At 43.5% G+C, this 19,818-nt stretch overlaps 1 protein-coding gene across 2 annotated transcripts in view; it reads left to right on the plus strand.

The window, feature by feature from the left end:
* The window catches only part of soga1 (suppressor of glucose, autophagy associated 1), a 118,452-nt gene that overhangs the window by 12,097 nt on the left and 86,537 nt on the right, over window positions 1-19,818 (plus strand). The window lies entirely within an intron of this gene.

Raw genomic sequence — 19,818 nt, forward strand, 5'->3', positions numbered from 1 at the left:
GACTGAGGCTTTATAACGTTTTTACGGAAATCTGATATTTCCAGGCATGACCTCACTCTGGGTTAGTAAGTAGTTATTACAAGTGTTGTTTTTTCTTGCGTTTACTCTTTTCAGCCTCTGCAATTACTCATACAAGATTGATCTTTGTAAAACTGGAACAGACAAAGCAAAGAGAAACATACCACATAAAACAATGTGGCACAAGGAAAGCATGACACTGAGAGCTAGCATTGTTAGCATAGTTTAGCTGCTATGTTCTAGCTGTGAATTCTTGTGACATTTATAAAATGAATTAATAAATTCAACATACTTTCGAAATTGTCTAAAAAACATTTATACAACAACACAAAGAAGATGCCTGCCTGTACATCTCTCCCTCTCTCTATTTTCTGAACATAACTCACGTTAGTAAACAGCTGGACGAAGCTTTAAAATATGATATGAAATGATATGATATGATATACCTTTATTCGTCCCACAGTGGGACAATTTCAAAAATCGCAGCAGCGGTGCACATCAGAGCATCAATGAAAATAAATATAAAACACAAAACTAAATACTAAAAACTAAATACTAAAAACTAAATACTAAATTACGGATTGCGTGAGTTGTCTGTTAGTTTTTTTTTTTTTTAAACGTCGGACCATTTGCGACGTCATGTTTTCAGCGGCGCTAATGCTGACGTGGTTAATGTTTCATCGAACAAGTCAAGGCACAAACACCGTCATGACCTGTTTGTCTGATGAGGACAAGGAGAAGGAGGTGCAGCCGTTTGGTGGCGCGAGGAGCACTGCGCTCTAAGTGGAGGAGGAGGAGGGAGGGCGCTGAGGGGAAGCGGCGGGGGCTTGTGAGCGCCGCGGAGCAGGTCGAGGCGAAATTCTCACAAGAACTCAAATAAATGCCCTGACAGATATCCAAACACATTTGGGGGGAATTGATGAGAGAGAGAGTAAGTTTTATTTTTAAATACTAATTAATGAAGAAAAAATGTGGGTCCAGCAGAAAGGGCACTTTTCACATCCAGGGCAAAAGGGCAGGCACTTGAGCACCACTAGGGGTCTATCTGTGCACGTGTCTGCCCACATGTAGAGGAATGTTTTTCTGAAAATATCCTGATTTTGTGGAGGTGATTCAAAACGATGGTGCCTCGAATGTCCTCAAAATACCTCAAACGTTTTTTGCTTGCTGCTTCAAGGAGACACTGATTGACAGATCTTGCACCAAATGAGCCGCTCTGGGAAAGTGTACAAATCAGAAAATGCCTCAATTAATACAAAAGTGGGGAGAGAAAAAAGAAAACCGCGGTGAAAAATGCAAACGAGTTGTTGTTTAGCTGCGCATTTAGTGGGGGCTTTTTGGACAATCATTGTGATGTTTTCAAATATTCTGCTGTTAATGTACTGCTGCTGGACGCGCCCACTGAGTGTTGACCTTGAACTTACAGAGCTGCTCCACACCAAGCTGCTTGACGAAGTAAATTGGCTTAACTACTGTTGATACTTAAAGGCCCCGATGTGATGACTTAACCACATGCAAACGCACACAAGTTGGTGAAGGCACGCAGACTTTAAAGTGCCGCTCTCTCACATCTTCGCTCACTCAAACTTTGTCTGCCGTCCATTCTGCCGTTCACATTGTGTCTCTCTGGTCATGTGACCTCTGGGGCTCCCAGAGGGAGAGTTTGGGTGCCGGTGTGAGTGACAAAGACAGATGGAGAAACGATAGACCAGATAACTGAGGGAGAAACAGGAGAAATGGAACAAACGTGTCACTGTAAACATGTTTGTCCCTTGAATATCTGTAAGTCACGTGTATGTCACATGCTCTTATTTGTGTTGTTTTCCGACATCCTGTGTGTGTCGGCTTGCATGTGTGCTTGTGTGTGTGTGTGTGTGTGTCTGTGTGTGAGTGTGTGCGCCATATGGCTATCAGAATCTACATGGGAATGTCTCGTATCATTTCCTGTCTTACTCACACACTTCTCTCATTCCCACATGTTCCTACAGTCATCTGGACGCACACACACACATACACACACACACACACACACACACAATCTCACGCACACACAGTGGAAATAGTTGTAAACCCACACAGCAGATCTGCTTATCTCCAGAGAGAATCAGTCGCGCATTTGCCTTGAAGGGCTGACTCGGACTGACACGTATGATCTCAGCCAATATGTGTGCTTTCAGAATGAGTGAACGGATCCAATTTCTTCCTCGCTCACCAGGTGTTAGCTGAGAAGATTTACATCAGTTTCTCCTCTGTACCTTCAGCACAGAGAGCAACCCAGGTTGTGTTGCTTAGCGTAGCAAGTTGCCGGTTGCCCAAATAAGGAGAGACCTCAGGCTACTACACTGTACACGATGACATCTTTATGGTGGGTCGTACACATATCCCCTGTGTACGGTCTGTGCTATTGGTAATGGAAACATTATATTGGTAATGTAAACATTATATTGACAGTGAATGTCATTATTATAAATAGTCTGCTTTTTTAAGAGCAGGCACAGGCATTTCTCTTCACATTGTCCCTGCTGCTTTACTGTACTAGATAGATACATCATCTGTGCTGCTGCTGAGTGGAGGCTCTGTGTGCTGTCCTGGAGAGGAAATGATGGGCCTCATCACACACTGAAGGGTCCCCCCTCTCTCACTCCCTCACGGACACATATGGCACACACTTCTGTGGTTGTGAGGACCCGAACTGAAGAGAAACATTTGCTATAGCGACGAACCCTAACCTTCAAACATTCATATACTTCAAATCTTTATTTGAAAAAAAGGCCAAGTCATTTGACGAAGTGAGGTCTTAAACTCAAACTGGTCCTCACAAAGATAGAAGCATGGGAGCTCACACTCACACTCACACACACACACACACACACACACACACACACACACACACACACACACACACACACACACACACACACACACACACACACACATACACACATACACACACACAAACTAGGAAGCAGCAGTATCCGGTACATTTATCTGAACTGGGCCAGCTCCCAGCCTCATCTCCATATGTCTGGCCATGTGTACTCACACACACGACTCAACCTCCAATTTTGTACCATGTGTCATGCACTCACTGAAGGAAGTACAGTTTCCATGCGACTATCAATCATTACATCGCTGTTCACATTAGGGACTGTGGTTTCAACTGTGTGTGTGTGTGTCATGTTAGTATTGAACAAAGTTGTATTCCCATTTACAATAGAAGAAAACAACTTAGATGGACACACACACAGAGCAGAGCAGAGGCTGACCCACATAATCCACTGTAGTACATTTTGACAGTGCTACTACTACGACGACTAGCTGCTTGTACTTCTTTTGTTTATTTTGTTTAGACATCACACACACACACACAGACTTTTGCTAACACACACATTTCCCACTCTTGGAAGCACACTGTGTAACAGCCCGCTTGCTGCCCAGAGACCCAGACTTCTTCTGATGGGGTCTTGTTCACTTCAGAGCAGAAGCACAGACGCCAACAAGAGCTGCACCATAGATACAATTCAGAGGGATGATGCAATTTATACTCTCAGGATGAAATTAATATTTCATCTGTTAATATATCCAAAAGATAGCTAGATAGCATTTGTTTGAGCTATTTATTTTGACATTGGTATTTATTTACGGAAATACGGAATACGGAAATGGACATTACTTTCTTTTGGCTGCGTCAACTCTAAAACCCACGGTGCGTCACTGGCAATTTGATTTATAGTTTTATTTGATTTATTGGACAAATGGCCACTACAGCATTACTGTAAATTAATCATATGTACTGGATTATTTTGTAGTGGTATCTCGAACTTATTTTTTAATTAAAACTTCTGTTTAGATAGAGCAACCGAGTGAATAAAGTTCTGGTCACAAACCAACAGTAGGCGTCACCTTCACAAGATGAACAGGATGAAGAATACATGATGACTTTGGCAAACGTAACACTATCCGACTACAGCTTTGACGGAGTAACTGCAGCGTAAACTTTCCAGGACCAAATAAAGTGCACATGCAGCAGAAGTCACAATTGGTACTCCAAACTCCACACAGGGCGGATGTTCCAGCCCTGAACAGATAGTTTATAGTCAACATCGGAGGCTAATCTTTCTTCACAGTACTTGAGTCAGTCCCATCGTTAAGTGCTACTGCAAATACTATTCTACTACGCTGCCATTATATCAAGTACACCACTGGATAGATGTATGTATGTACAATTAGTATACGGACATACTGATGCACCGCTTGGTCTCAGATTATATCGGCTGTTAGATCACACCTTATCAACTGCCAAATGACATGCAGAGGATTATGGGAATTCATCAAATTCCACAGGCCTCTGCCCCCCCCCACCCCCACCCCCACCCTCTCTCTCTCCACTCTCCCGATCCAAAGATAGATGGATCACAGCCTGTTCTTGAACAGCTGTCACGTCACTGTCTCTCTCTCTCTCTCTCTCTCTTTTGCACATAATGGTCTTAAATATAGACACAAAGCAGATTACTTGTGATGTAACATCCACTAAATTGGATTCGAGAGGCCAGGAGGTTGGACAAATGTCAAAAAAGTCCACAACGCCAACCATCGACATCGGGTCTGCTTCCTCTCAGACTCCTCGCAAAATCCTGTAATTCATTTAGCACATACTTGTTTGAAATATGTGAGCTGTGCATGCCACACAGTATTTTACTTCTGGCATGCACTGAATATAAAAAGCACGAGTCATAATAACTCGTGGGCCAGACAGCAGCTGCATCAGTGATCTGGACACATCGCTGAGGTCGTCAAATTTGCATACTTTTTTTCATTGAATTGTATATCTGCAGTACTTCTTTTAGCCACGTGAGCTTGAATGTTTTTTTTACGTTCTGATAATTGTATCCGACTTAACATTGAATAAAATATGAAAGGTTTGCGGTCATTTGGTTTACTGATGAGCAGGAAATAAATGAGAGCCTGTTGTTTTATAAATGAGAGCCAGTATTTTTTAATTGCGCAGTGGTTGCTGCCTCATTATGTTACAAAATATGACTTTGTCAATTTGTTATCGATGTGTTGTAATGAAACGTTCAGTCTGAAATGAATCCAGACGGAGACGGAAAGTTATGTAAAAAACGTCTTATCTTTCTGCACATCTAGGAACTCATTCAGCAGGCCGATCTACACTTTGGAAGCACATTTCATAGCTCATAAAAAATAAATAATAATATCACCTCCAAGGTTGACTTCAATACCTCAGATGCCAGTGTGTCAGTAAATAAAACAACAAATCCAAGGAGTGTCTCTCTGTCAGATTAACATCTGTATAAATGGTTAGATTATTATTGTACTTTCAGCCACAGATTACATTTCAAAACAAAAAAGGCGGCTGAGTTTTGTTTTCTTTTATCTTCTCAAGTTGTGCAATAAATACATTTTAAGCAGAGAGTGTGTGTGCGTGTGCGTCTGCGTCTGCGTGTGCGTGCGCGTTACTGTTGCCTCAGAGCAAAAAGGTCAGAGCCTTTCTCGGTTTGCATGTTTCTTCCTACACCAAGAGACATGAATATTTCAGGAGGGGTTTGAAGTCCTTCTGGTGGCGCTCTGGGAGAAAGTCCGGATTCGTCCCCGGATGCTGTGCTGTTGCTGCACACTACTATAAAAGAACGAGTTCATATCTACAGGATTCACTATTTTTAATCCTCTGACATTTTTGGAAATATGTTTTATCTCTTGCCTTGGTGTTGGATTCAGAAATAATGAAATGTGTATCTCTGTACTTTCAGAGAGAGATGGGTCGGGATGTGTTTAGCCTTGCTTAGCACAAGCAGGTACCTGGGAGATACTGCTAGCTGATTGTATAGATATATTTTGAAAAATTACCTTATTTTGACTTTATTCATTACATCAGTAAACATTGTGAACATGAGTTTGTGGTCTCAACCCCAAGTTTCAAGACTTCTTCAATACAGCATGATGTTCATGCAGTAAGTTATTCAATTCAGGTTATTTGTATCGCCCAATTTCACAAATTTGTCTCGGAGTGCTTTACAATATGTACACAGACATCCCTGTCCCAAAACATCACATCGGATCAGGAAAAACTCCCAAATAACCCTTCAGGGGGAAAAAAGGGAAGAAACCTTCAGGAGAGCAACAGAGGAGGATCCCTCTCCAGGATGGACAGGTGCAATAGATGTAATGTGTACAGAAGGACAGATTTAGAGTTAAAATACATTCAATGAAAATGACAGAGTGTATGAATAGTTCATAGTAGGCATATTCCACAATGGAGACCTCCACGATCCATTAGGCAGATGGAGGTAGCGAGGAGGAGTGGGCGGAGTCTCAACAGTGGGCGGAGTCTCAACAGGGCAGTGGCGTAGTTGGTAGCAGGAATTCTACGATCCAGACCTCGATGATCCATCAGGCAGATAGGATCTATGCCGTCTCATAGGGTCTGATGACCCTATGAGACGTGAAGTCAAAAGGACTCTGGGGAGAAAGCAGAGTCAGTAATGTGTGATGGAGAGATGAAAATGTATCCATAAGGAGAGAGAAAAGAGGAGATAGGTGCTCAGTGTATCCTAAAACGTCCCCCAGCAGCCTATATGTGTCAGGAGGTGTCACAGTACACAGGCCAGACAGGAACCTTGCAGCGGAAACTGCAAAAACTGGAGCCTGCTGAGTCCATATTCTGGGGTTTGAAGGCTGGGTCCATTATTGGCGGCTTCGTTCTGTCAGGAGGTGTCAGTTCGTACTGTAACAACTTGGCGGGGAGCCACGGGAAGTAGGACCCAATCGCAGACCGTTGAGACGAGATAGTCAGACTTCAGGAACAAAAGATCTTTACTTGCCAACATTTAGAGACGAACCGACCCAGACAAGAGGTCGACACAGAACTAAATACACAGGGGAATGAGGCACAGGTGGAAACAATGAGGGCGAGGTCTGCAATCACACAGGAGGGCAGCACACAAGGAGGGAGGAGTCTGAAACGAGAGACAAGGTGAGTGACAGACAACACCACAGAAACAGACAGTGAAAACAGAACTACCCAGAGGGTCTGGGTGTAACAATAAGCTTATAGCAGCATATCCAGGGGCTGGACCAGAGCAAACCTGATTCAGCCCTAACTATAAGCTCTGTCAAAGAGGAAAGTCTGAAGTCTAATCTTAAATGAGGTGACTGTGTCTGCCTCCCGGACTGAAATTGGAAGCTGGTTCCATAAAAGAGGAGCTTGATAACTAAAGGCTCTGGCTCCCATCCGACTTTTTAAGACTCTAGGAACTACAATTAGCCCCGTATTTAGTGAGCGCAGCTCTCTCGTGGGGCAATATGGTACTACAAGCTCCTTAAGATATGATGGACGGTGCATCACCAATCAAGGCTTTGTAGGTTAAGAGAAGAATTTTAAAAGTGATTCTCGATTTTACGGGGAGCCAGTGCAGAGCAGCTAATACAGGAGTGATGTGATCTCTTCTTAGTTTTCGTGAGAACACGAGCTGCAGCATTCTGGATCAACTGGAAGGACCTAAGAGACTTATTAGAGCAGCCTGATAATAAGGAGTTGAAGTAATCCAGTCTCAAAGTAACGAACGCGTGAACCAATTTTTCTGCATCTTTTTGAGACAAGAGGTGCCTGATTTTTGAAATATTACGTAGATGAAAGAATTATGGTTATGGTCTCATTGAGAGTAAACAGACTTACAAACAGAGCATGGAGTTCTTTAGGGGCGTGGCTACCTTATCATGGGCAGGTTGCTATCCTGAGTGAAATGAGTAAGAACCTTAAAGAGAGACATATCATTGCATCATATAACATAATACCATCAATGTCAATTCCTTCTATTATTCAGGAAAATAAAAAAAGTAAATTTTTCAGGATAGATTATATGTCTTGTTTTTTAAAAATAATATTTTTCGAGATACATACATGCATATGTGTGCACTCATCTAACCCCAACCTTCAACTTAAACTTAAAGGCATTACAACATTAATCCTACAAAACAGCATTTTGGGGATGGGGGGGGGGGGGCACACAACATGTTCTCTTGTTTTTACTTAAGTCAAAACTCAGTTTGATTCTCACAAAGAAAGTGTACACACAGCTGTTGTATTTACCCCCACCTTGTAGATTTTATCAGAGAGGTTTTAAATACAGACAAGTAAAGTGTGTGTGTGTGTGTGTGTGTGTGTGTGTGTGTGTGTGTGTGTGTGTGTGTGTGTGTGTGTGTGTGTGTGTGTGTGTGTGTGTGCGTGCGCGCGCGCAGACCGGCTCCATAACAGGAGGAACAAGACTGGCTGTTGAACGCAATAAAACACACAAACCACGCACAGTTTACATGAAAGAGATCTATTTTATGACTAACTGTTGAACGATATTGCTGTTTACCCTGTGGCCAGTGCGTGTGTGTGTGTGTGTGTGTGTGTTTGTGTGTTGTGAGAAAGGAACAGACAAAGAAATCTCTCCCTGCTTCTGTAGGTTGTGTCCTCTCTCGATTCGATACTCTCTCTGTCTCACACACACACACAAACACACACACACACACATATATGTTCACACATGCACTGTGTCAGCTCAGCAGCACCCTGGCTGAATGCTAATTACATCCTATAGGTCTGTTGCCGGGTGAAACCAAGGCATTAAATTCCTCCACTTTCCCTTTTAATGCAGAAGAACAATACAGCATCTATTAGGACTCACAGGCGGAGAAAGGAGCTGTGAAGAGGAGGAGACAATGAGAGGAGAAGAAGGTTTAGATAGATAGATAGATAGATAGATATATACTTTATTAATCCCCAAGGGGAAATTTGTCGTTACAATTAGCAGCACCAATAAACCAAACAAACAAGAATAAAAACAAAAACAAAACACAAATATAAAAAACAGGGATGAAAGATATAGAAGTATACAAAGTAAACAAAACAAAATATATATGTACATATACAACACACATGCATACACAACACACAACATCAATGACAAATCAAATCAAATTCAAAAATATTAAATATAGACAGTGTGCAAAATGCAGAGTGTGTGTATGTGTGCAGTGCAAATGAAATGAAATGTGTGTGTATGTGTGTAGTGCAAACAAATGAAATGTGTGAAGTGCAGATCAACATAGTGTGGATATGAAGTTATTATTATTGCAGTTATTGCGATCTGGCAAGAGGTGATCTGTTGTAGAGCCTCATAGCCGTCGGCAGGAATGTTCTCCTGTATCTGTCCTTGTGGCAGCGGAGCGTGAGGAGACGTCTGGAGAAAGTACTCCTCTGTCCCTGTAGGAGGTGGTGGAGAGGGTGGTCCGGGTTGTCCAATATGGACAGCAGTTTCTTCAATGTCCTCCTCTCCACCACCTGTTCCAGGTGCTCCAGCTGGCAGCCGATGATGGAGCCAGCCTTCCTAACCAGTTTGTTAAGACGGCTGGTGTCACCGGCTCCGATGCTGCTCCCCCAGCAGCGAAGTGTAGTACACTGGCGACAACCGACTGGTAGAATATCTTCAACATCTTGCTGCACATATTGAAGGATCGAAGCTTTCTCAGGAAAAAGAGTCGACTCATCCCCTTCTTGTATACAGCGTTGATGTTGGCCTTCCAGTTCAGTCGGCTGTCGATGGAGACGCCCAGGTACTTGTACTCCTCCACCATGTCCACGTCCACTCCCAGGACACTCAGAGGTGTAGGAGCTGTCGCCTTCCTCCTGAAGTCCACCACCATCTCTCTGGTCTTGGCCACGTTCAGCCGAAGGTGATTCTCATCGGCCCACTTTACAAAGTCACTCACCACTGCCCTGTACTCCTCCTCCCGTCCATCCCTAATACACCCGACCACTGCAGAGTCATCAGAGTACTTCTGCAGATGGCATGACTCCGTGTTGTACTGGAAGTCACTGGTGTACAGGGTGAAGAGGAAGGGAGACAGAACAGTTCCCTGTGGGGCTCCAACATCACTGACCACCGTTCCAGACAGCACACGGCCCATTCTGACAAACTGTGGTCTGCCTGTGAGGTAGTCAGTGATCCAGGAGATGGTGGACGCGTCCACACCGACCACCCGCAGCTTCTCACTCAGCAGCAGTGGTTGGATGGTGTTAAATGCACTGGAGAAGTCAAAGAAAGTGACTCTCACAGAGACACCGGTTCCATCCAGGTGCGACTGAGCACGTTGCAGCAGGTAGATGATGGCGTCGTCCACTCCCACATGAGGCTGGTAAGCAAATTGCAGAGGGTCCAGCGATGATTTCACCTGCGGCCGGAGGTGGGCCAAGACCAGCCTCTCCAGCACCTTCATCACATGGGAGGTGAGGCGACAGGTCGGTAGTCGTTGAGGCCAGATGGTGTTGACTTCTTTGGGACAGGGACCAGGCACGACGTCTTCCACAGCACCGGGACTTCCCCCAGCCTCAGGCTGAGGTTGAAGAGGTGCTGCAGGACACCAGACAGCTGGGTGGCGCAGGTCTTTAGGACCCTGGGGCTGATGCCATCAGGACCTTCCGCCCTGCGCTGGACTAGTTTCTCCAGCTGTCTTCTCACCTGGTCGGTAGTCACAGAGAGAGGGGGGAGGGTGGAGGAGCCCATTGTTGTTGAGGGCTCGCTGGATGTGCAGCTCAACAGGGGGGACAGAGGGGGAGGTGTTTGGGAGGTGTGATGTGTGGAGGAGACAGGAGAGGGCTGTGAACTGAACCTGTTGAAGAAACAGTTTAGCTCATTGGCCCTCTCCAGGGAGCCCCCTGGCTGTCTACCTCCCACCTTGAAGCCAGTAATCTGCTTCATCCCAGACCACACCTCCCTTGTGTTGTTCAGCTGGAGTTTGGCCTCCAGCTTCCTCCTGTAGGAGTCCTTGCCCTCCCTGAGCTTAACCTTCAGGTTGCGCTGGACTCTCCTCAGCTCATCTCTGTCCCCAGACCTAAAAGCAGCTTTCTTCTTGTTAAGAAGTGCCTGCAGGTCCCTGGTGATCCAGGGCTTGTTGTTGGGGAAGCAGCGCACAGTCCGTGATGGGATGGTGGTGTGTTCACAGAACTTGATGTATTCCGTGATGCAGTCGGTCATACTGTTGATGTCCTCCCCATGTGGTCCACACAGCACATCCCAGTCCGTTGACTCGAAGCAGTCCTGTAGAGCGCAGTCAGCCTCCAGAGACCACCTCCTCACAGTCCTGGTGGTCACCAGCAGCCTCTTCACCAGAGGAACATACCTGGGTGTCAGCCGGACCAGGTCATGATCAGACCTGCCGAGGGGGGGAAGGGGAGTGGCACTGTATGCATCCTTAGTATTAGCATACAGCAAGTCCAGAGTTTTATTGTTCCTTGTTGGGCAGTCTATATACTGATGGAAGGTTGGCAGAGCTTTATCCAATGTGGTGTGGTTAAAGTCACCAGTAATAGTCATGAATGCACCAGGCTGTTGATTCAGCAGTGCAGACACAGTGGAGTGGATGGTGTCCACTGCTTCCTCAGCGTCAGCTGATGGTGGCACGTAAACGACAACCACGATGGCGGACGTGAACTCCCTCGGTAAATAATAGGGGCGCATCCCCACGGCCAACAGTTCAATGTTTGGGCTACAGAAGCGCTCCTTCACACACACATGGTCCGGATTGCACCACCGTTCATTCACATAAACAGCGATCCCACCCCCCCTCTTCTTACCGCTAAGTGTAGCGTCTCTGTCCGCCCGAACAGTCATGAAGCCGGGCACAGACGCGCTGTGATCAGGATAGTCAGTGTGCAGCCACGTCTCAGTAAAACACAAGAGGCTGCTCTCACGGAAGATCCTCTCAGTCCTTACCAGCGCGCCGAGCTCATCCGTCTTATTCGCCAAAGACCTCACGTTCCCCGTTATGATCGACGGTACCGAGGGTTTGTATCTCCTCGTTTTAGCCCTCCTCATGACGCCAGATCTGCAGCCGCGAGCCCTTCTCCGTAGTTCCACTGGGATCACAGGTCTGTCTTCAGGCAGAAGCTGCGGTCTGCACAGCACGATCAGCTGAGCACGCGAGTAGACGACGGTCCCCGTCATTGTTTGTTGTGGCTCTCCGATACTCACGACAAAGTGAACAAAAGCCACAGTAAAAGTTGCGAAAAAAGTAGTTATAGTCCAGTGTCCGACTCTAACTTAGACCAACGTGAAAGAAAAGGAAAAGAAAAAGAAAGGAAAAGTGCAAAAAAAGACAATAAAATAAAAAACATTTGAGCAGCGACAGTAACAAGCAGCCGTTGGCACGGCGCCATTTTAAAAATAGTTTAGCTTGTTGAAGATCTGGAAACCTGCACTGCTGAAAGCATCCTGCTCATAAAAGCATTTTTTTCCTTTCATATAATGATGCACCGATCATAATTTTAACACTCGGTGTTAATCAATCAGCTTTTCTACCCGTTTCGCTTTCAGCCAACACACACACACTAAGAAGTCCTCTGCGTTCTAATACACAACGATGATGACGAGCTTCTCGGTTGATCTCCTTGACTGATGGAGCTTGATTGAGAAAATTGATATACAAAATAATATATTTTTGGTTAAAGTAGTAATCTGCGTATCTTCGCGTTTCATCAGTCGTCGCTGCTGCTGCTGCTCTGTTTCTGTACCGCACCCCCCAGACTACATGACCAAATATATTGTGGCAATCGCACTTTAGAACGATATCACTATCTGCAACATACTAACCACCACTTTAAAAAATAATAAATGTAAAAGCTAAATATTTTCTTGCTTAGATTTAGGCACAAAATCTGAGTTTTTGGGTGATCTGGGTTCAAATAATGGTTACGGCGCAAAGAAAGGAATAGGCTTCTTCCCATGTCAACGCGTCACATCTGGTTGACGTTTGTATGTGGTTCAAGTTTTTGTATAGTTCATTTCAGAGTGTCGTGTTGATGGCTGCTATTGTCTTATAATTCAATACACAATACCAAAATAAGGATTTGTTTATTAAAGAAGACTGTAGCGTCAGCTTGAAAACCCATAAATAAATAAGTAAATCCTCGAGAAAACATGATGGTTGAAGTTGACATTTTTAAATTGGAAGTTGACAGCCGACAGTCCCAGTTTGATCTCACGTCTTTTATCCCGTGCGGCACAATGATTGGTTGTATTCTAAGTGCCAAAGTGCTACACTCAGCATTTGTTTTTATTGCAGTGTGTCATGGTGTGTGTTTCTGACCAGCACATGGAAAAAGGCTATGGACTTGATTTTGGTTGGAACCACTCATGATGGAGAGGAGCAACATGACATTTTAATGTAAATCAGAGGGTCATATGCTAAATGAAAACAGGTATATGGTTATCAGAAGACCTGTGACGGTTTGAGAATCAGACAGGGAAGTGGTGAAGCGGAAGAATCAACACAGAAAAGGCACATAGCATTGTAATACACTTTCCAAAGGCACAAGGAGAACTATAATGGAAGTATTGAAACAATGAATGATTGAGAAAAATACAGGAGAAGTACAGAGATAATAAGAAACACCCATGAAAAAAGCATGAATTGGCGTGTGGTGAGCTCAGCAAGTGGGCCGTACAGAGGGGCATTGTGAGATTCAGCTGCACACTGGCACCAGCTCAAACACACACACACACACACACACATACACATACACATACACATACACACACAGACGGACAGTATTGAAAGAAGAGACACATGCAGACAGCCATTCACACGTAATATCAATTGGTAGTATTAATTCTGCACATTCACAATGGGATACATATTCATACAGTGATCACACAAGAACTGCAGATGTCCCTCCACACTGGGAACAGAAAATACTCTATAATATATCATAAAAGTGACATGATAATAGAATAAGACTCATTTAAAAGCCAATACAGGTTCAAATTTGATTTGTATATCCTCCAGCATTAATGACCATTTTCAATTGTGTTAGAATACTGGAAATGAGAGAGCAGGTCATGTGTGCTGCTCACGTCCTTTCTGATGGGTGAATATAGCCTGTAAACATTCAAGTAAAATACATAAATGCAGAACAGTTAAATTATCAGACAAGAAAGACCTTCTCCGTGAATTCCGTGTCGAGTTGAATGCAGAATCCAGTGCAGAGCAGCTAATACAGGAGTAATGTGATCTCTTTTCTTAGTTTTAGTGAGTAAACGAGCTGCAGCATTCTGGATTAACTGGAGGGACCTAAGAGACTTATTAGAGCAGCCTGATAATAAGGAGTTGCAGTTATCTAGTCTAGAAGTAACACATGCGTGAACCAGTTTTTCTGCATCTTTTTGAGATAAGATGTGCTTAATTTTTTAAATGTTACGTAGATGTAAAAATGCGGTCCTTGAAATTTGCAAGTCCCGATCAAAGATAACGCAGAGATTTATTGCATGCCAGGGCAATGTCATCTACAGAAACCACATCACCAGATAATTGATCTCTAAGGGCCGAGTAAAATAACTGTTATGTTAAACTTTTGTCTAAGTTTAACATCAAGAAGTTGCAGGTCATCCATGTTTTTATGTCTTTTAAACATGCTTGAATTTGAGTGAGCTGGTTGGTCTCCTCTGGTTTGATCTATAGATATAATTGAGTATCATCTGCATAACAATGAATGTTTAACACAGTGGGTGAACATCTGTCCCGTATTGTGTTTTGTCTTTTCAGTGTCTGAGTCACCTGATTCATTGAGACTCACATAAAAACAGATTTTCAGTCTCTATTGCAGTTGTCTGACTACTAATCGTAGTGCGGGCCTCTCGGCCATAATTTGAATTGTGTGAAGTGTAACTGTATTTGCAATGTACCCTAAGAACGCTCTCATGGGGAAATACAACTCACTCAAAATACAACTCACCTGTCCATCTTGGAGAGGGATCCTCCTCTGTTGCTCTCCTGAAGGTTTCTTCCCTTTTTTCCCCGTGAAGGGTTATTTGGAAGTTTTTCCTCATCCGATGTGAGGTTTTGGGACAGGGATGTCAATATGTACAAATTTGTAATTTGTGAAATTGGGCTTTACAAATAAACTGACTTGAATTGAATTGAACTCTTCACTGCTCTGCTTGTACGTTGGCATAAAAGTGACATCACCATATACCAGCGTTTGTATTTGCAGCATGACTCAGAACCGCCCTTCATTATGGCCCATAATATGATGTTTAATGCCTTTTATATAACTGCCCAGCTCGTAAAGGTCTAAGGGTGATATATCTAGAGTAAAAAGCCCATTCCAATGCCTCCACTGCTGTTCTTAAGACTAATGGTGCGTTCACACCGGACGCGTCGAAAAAATTCTCTACGCGTCTGACGCAGCAGTCTCGACGTGCGTCGAAAAAAGTGTGTTCACACCAGACGCGTCGGGGGCGGAGTAATAAATGAGTCGAGGAACGACAGGACCGCAGAGTACTTCCACTTTTTAGTGGACTGAGCTGCACTCCCACTGCGCTTCTCGCTGCTCTCTCTCTTCTTCTCTCTTTGATACGTGTCTCTGAGACTTTTCCACCTACGGCGGCAGATCTCCTCTGCCATGAAACACATATGCTGGCGGTTGGTTCATAGTAAAGTACAACAAATAGCGAGAATAAAAGCAAATACATACATTCAAAACTTACCAGGTAGTCCCACGGCTTCGCCGACCTTGTTCCACGCTTTATCTTTATCGCTCTGGTTTCAGTAAGCATAAAGAGTTGTATCGTAAAGTTCGGGGTGCCCACAGACTGCGACAATAATCTTTTCCTCCATTTTTTCAACCGGCAGGACGATGACGAGCGGAGCTGCTCAACGCTGATTGGCTGACGCAACTATGACTCACGCGTTTTTGCTGCCGGAGTTGGGAAATTTCAACTCGCGCGTCGAGGAGCTGCGTCTGTTCGCGCTGTTCACTGAGTTCGCCCTGCGACAAACCCTCTGTTCGTGCTGCCTCAAACGCATCTGACGCGCTGCTCGCTGGAAAATACGCAGCTACGCAGCTTCGACGCAGCTTCGACGCAGCTTTGCATTGACTTAACATGTAATCTCGACGCGCGTCGAAATTTTGACGCGTCCGGTGTGAACACACCATTAGCGTAGCTGAAGGTCCAGACATAAACGAGGTGGTTTAATATTGGCTCTCATTCATCTATTCGTCATTAGGACATTGGATGTGAAGCATTGATTGTTTCTGTACCGTGACCACTCACTGCATGTGCCATCTAAAGGATTAAAGCAACAATAAAGCACATGGTGCTTGTCTTGTACTTGCCTCATAATACAGTGATTCAATGTTTTTAAGACGACATAGATCCTATCTGCCTGATGGATCATCGAGGTCTGGGTCGTGGAATTCCTGCTACTGACTACGCCACTATCCTGTTGAGACTCCGCCCACTATTGAGACTCCGCCCACTCCTCCTCCCCACCACCATCTGCCTGATGGATCGTGGAGGTCTCCATCGTGGAATATGCCTACTACGAACTATTCATACACTCTGTCATATTCATTGAATGTATTTTAACTCTAAATCTGTCCTTCTGTACACATTACATCTATTGCACCTGTCCATCCTGGAGAGGGATCCTCCTCTGTTGCTCTCCTGAAGGTTTCTTCCCTTTTTTTTCTCCCCTGAAGGGTTATTTGGGAGTTTTTCCTGGTCCGATGCAAGGTTTTGGGGCAGGGATGTCTATGTGTACAGATTGTAAAGCACTCCGAGACAAATTTGTAATTTGTGAAATTGGGCTCTACAAATAAACTGAATTGAATTGAATTAATATTATTAGAACATAATGGCTGAATGGGCTCTAGTAAATCAGATTGCAGCTACCAGATGGGAGCTTTTCTTTTATTGTTCTGCTGTTTTCATATCAGACACCGGGGAGTTGACTTTGGTTCTAGTTTACTTCTTTGACATTAGAAACTTTTAATGAGTGAATCCCTTCAGGGGGCACAATCTGACTTTCATAAGATCACATTACGTACAAAAGATCTGTTCCTGCCAGAATGGCAATAATGATCTTTTTGGCTTTATTCGATTAAAAGAAAAAAAGAAAAAGTTACTGCTGATAGAGATAAATAACTTTGTAAACTCAGCAAAAAAACAACAACGCAGCATTGAACTCGTCCGTTTGCACTTACAGCTTTTCTAGAACGAACCTCTTGAAAGTGAGACGCTTTATCTTTTTTATACCTGAACAGAGATTAGTAACATTAAAGCTAATCCTCGGAGCAATATTCCATGATGACAATTTCTTGGTGACTCACTCTCTTATTAACTTGTACATGTTTTTTTGTGTACGTTTTTATATATTCTTTTTGTGATTTGTGTTTTTTATAGGGATGCACCGATCTGATCGGCGCAGATCCATATCGGCCGATATTCCCATTATCGGTTTTGATCGGCGTTCTCAAAACGGCCGATCAAACTTGGCCAATCAGATGACATCAAATCTGTGAGAACTATCAGAGACGTTTCAATCGCGGCGCATCGCAACGGAGTAAATGCGCCCGGCAGAGTGCAGAGGTCCACAAGGGGATCCTCACGCACCGAGCGGCGTCCCCATCCCCCGAGTTGAATGACTGCGGTCAACTCAGCCGACACTTACATTTCTGTGCCCCTATAGCATACCTGCAAACTTGTCACCTTTCGGTGAAATTCACCGTTTTTAACTCAAAATAGGTCATCCACGTGAATCGTGGAGATCCGAAGAGGTTTTTTTGGGGGGGGGGGGGGGGTCACCTGGCCCGCTGCCGTTGAGATTGCAGTGAGACGCGGAGAAAAGTGTGGAGTGGTGCTCTTCGCAATAAAACATCTTTGATGGGACGTGTCGCGTCTTGGCCAATCAGCGTCAAGATGTCTTCAGCGTTTGGGGGTTCAGGTTAGCTTGAATGTTAGCCCGCTACATCTGCTGCTGTCACGCTGCACGGTGTAGCGATGCTAACAAAGTACCCGTACGTTAAACACGATGTGATTTATCATATTTTTAGTATCGATACTTCATTAAGAGAGCGATCAGAGCGCACGCGCTGCTCCGTGTCGAGCTGTCTGCGCACACTGCGCTGCGCAGCTCACAGCGAGAGAAGTGGCGCAGCTTTAGAGACCGACTTCGGCTTAAAAAATAAAAATATGCCAGAAGTGAAATGTTTCAGTCTGTAAAGTTGTGTAACTCTACAGCTGCTCATCCTGATGAACTGTGTATCATCTGGTCAGAGACTAACGGCCTCATAGTGTATAATCAATGCTATGATGGAACCATGTAGTTTCATTCATATCTGGCTGTATTAATACTAATATTACTGACATTTGTTAAGTGTTGAAAAAGTTGGTAAAAAGTGAACCATACAGATGTTTTATTTATTACTATTATAGATAAATATACCAGTCTCGTATTTATGGAACCATATTGTTTTTATGGTATTGTATTGAATTCTGGTATCGGGTATCATATTTATGGCAGGTATGTAATATGTATAGAAGTTATAATATGAGTTCAGAGTATCGTGACAAACAGGTAGAGACAGAACAGATTCAGGGAAATGTCCATGAGGACTGTTCAGGCAAAACAAAAGGAAGTTGGTTCATGAATGACTTTAACCATATTATATATAATGACAATGTATATTTGTTATTACTATCATTATAGGGCTGAGTCAGAGCGGAGGACCTTTTGTTCTTAAACTGTTTATTATCATTATTTAGATTTGTGGTCAGAACAATAAAATGACTGTAGTTGTGGTTCTAAAAGCTTTGAGGCTTCAAACAACGTGGATGTGGTGTGGCAAAAAAAAAAAAAAGACCTGCACCCCCCCTCGTTGTCACCTTTTTCACCCCTCATGAGTTTGCAGGTATACTATAGACTGATGCTCACGGTAAACGCATTCGATCGGGAGCGCGCGAGGGTTTTGATAAAGTTAGCGGAAGGATTTACGTGACAACATCCGGTTTTGCAAAGTTAGCGGAAAGAACCACGTAAAACAACATCCGTTTTTCAAAATAAGATGACGACAAATCATTCACTAACATTTAAAAGTAAACAATGAACTGATTTTGTATCTTTATAGATCGTTTCTGAGATTTAGCTTGAATTATGCTAACATTAAAACATTTTTACTGTACCAAGGAAGAGTTTATAAAAATAAGTCAGACTTTTGTATGTTAAAAACAGTCCTGTATATAGATTTCCCCAAGAGTTCCAGGAAATGAATGATGCAGATGTGTTCCATACATATCTGAAATCCCCTACAATAGCAATCAAACAATTTTAATGAATCAATTAGGACATTTTTCAAAGTAAAAGTCCTAAATGGTTAAAGAAATCTGTCATTTTTTAAATGTTTGAGGCGCTCTAGATATGTTTTCCCTCAGAGTCCCAGGCAACGACTGATGCAGATGTGTTCAGGACGTCCCTGACTTCCCCTAGCCTGGCAATCAAACATATTTACTGTCGCAATTAAGAGATTTTTCAAATTAAAAGTCCTAAATGTTTAAAGAAATCGGTGATTTCTTTAATGTTTGAGGTGCTTTATATATGTATTTTCTCATAGTCCTAGGCAATAATGCTACACAATAAATAGAATGCTTCAATCGACACCGTGATCGGTATTATCAGATCGGCAGATACTGATTTCAGTGATCGATGATCGGTATTATCGGATCGGCAGATACTGATTTCAGTGATCGGTGATCGGCACCAAAGAACCTGATCGGTGCATCTCTAGTTTTTTATGCACCCATTCCTTTAAATGAAAACCAGTTTTGCCTTTCGGCAGACAATACAAATTGTGTTACTTCAACATTCCCGCCTACCTAACAAAAGGAGTATTTGAAGCCAAATGTAGTATTTTCTCTCGCAAATCCTATTTGCTCACGTGCTGTATTTAAAGTGTTC

Source organism: Pseudoliparis swirei, chromosome 9, assembly GCF_029220125.1.
Source record: "Pseudoliparis swirei isolate HS2019 ecotype Mariana Trench chromosome 9, NWPU_hadal_v1, whole genome shotgun sequence".
NCBI classification, from domain to species: domain Eukaryota; kingdom Metazoa; phylum Chordata; class Actinopteri; order Perciformes; family Liparidae; genus Pseudoliparis; species Pseudoliparis swirei.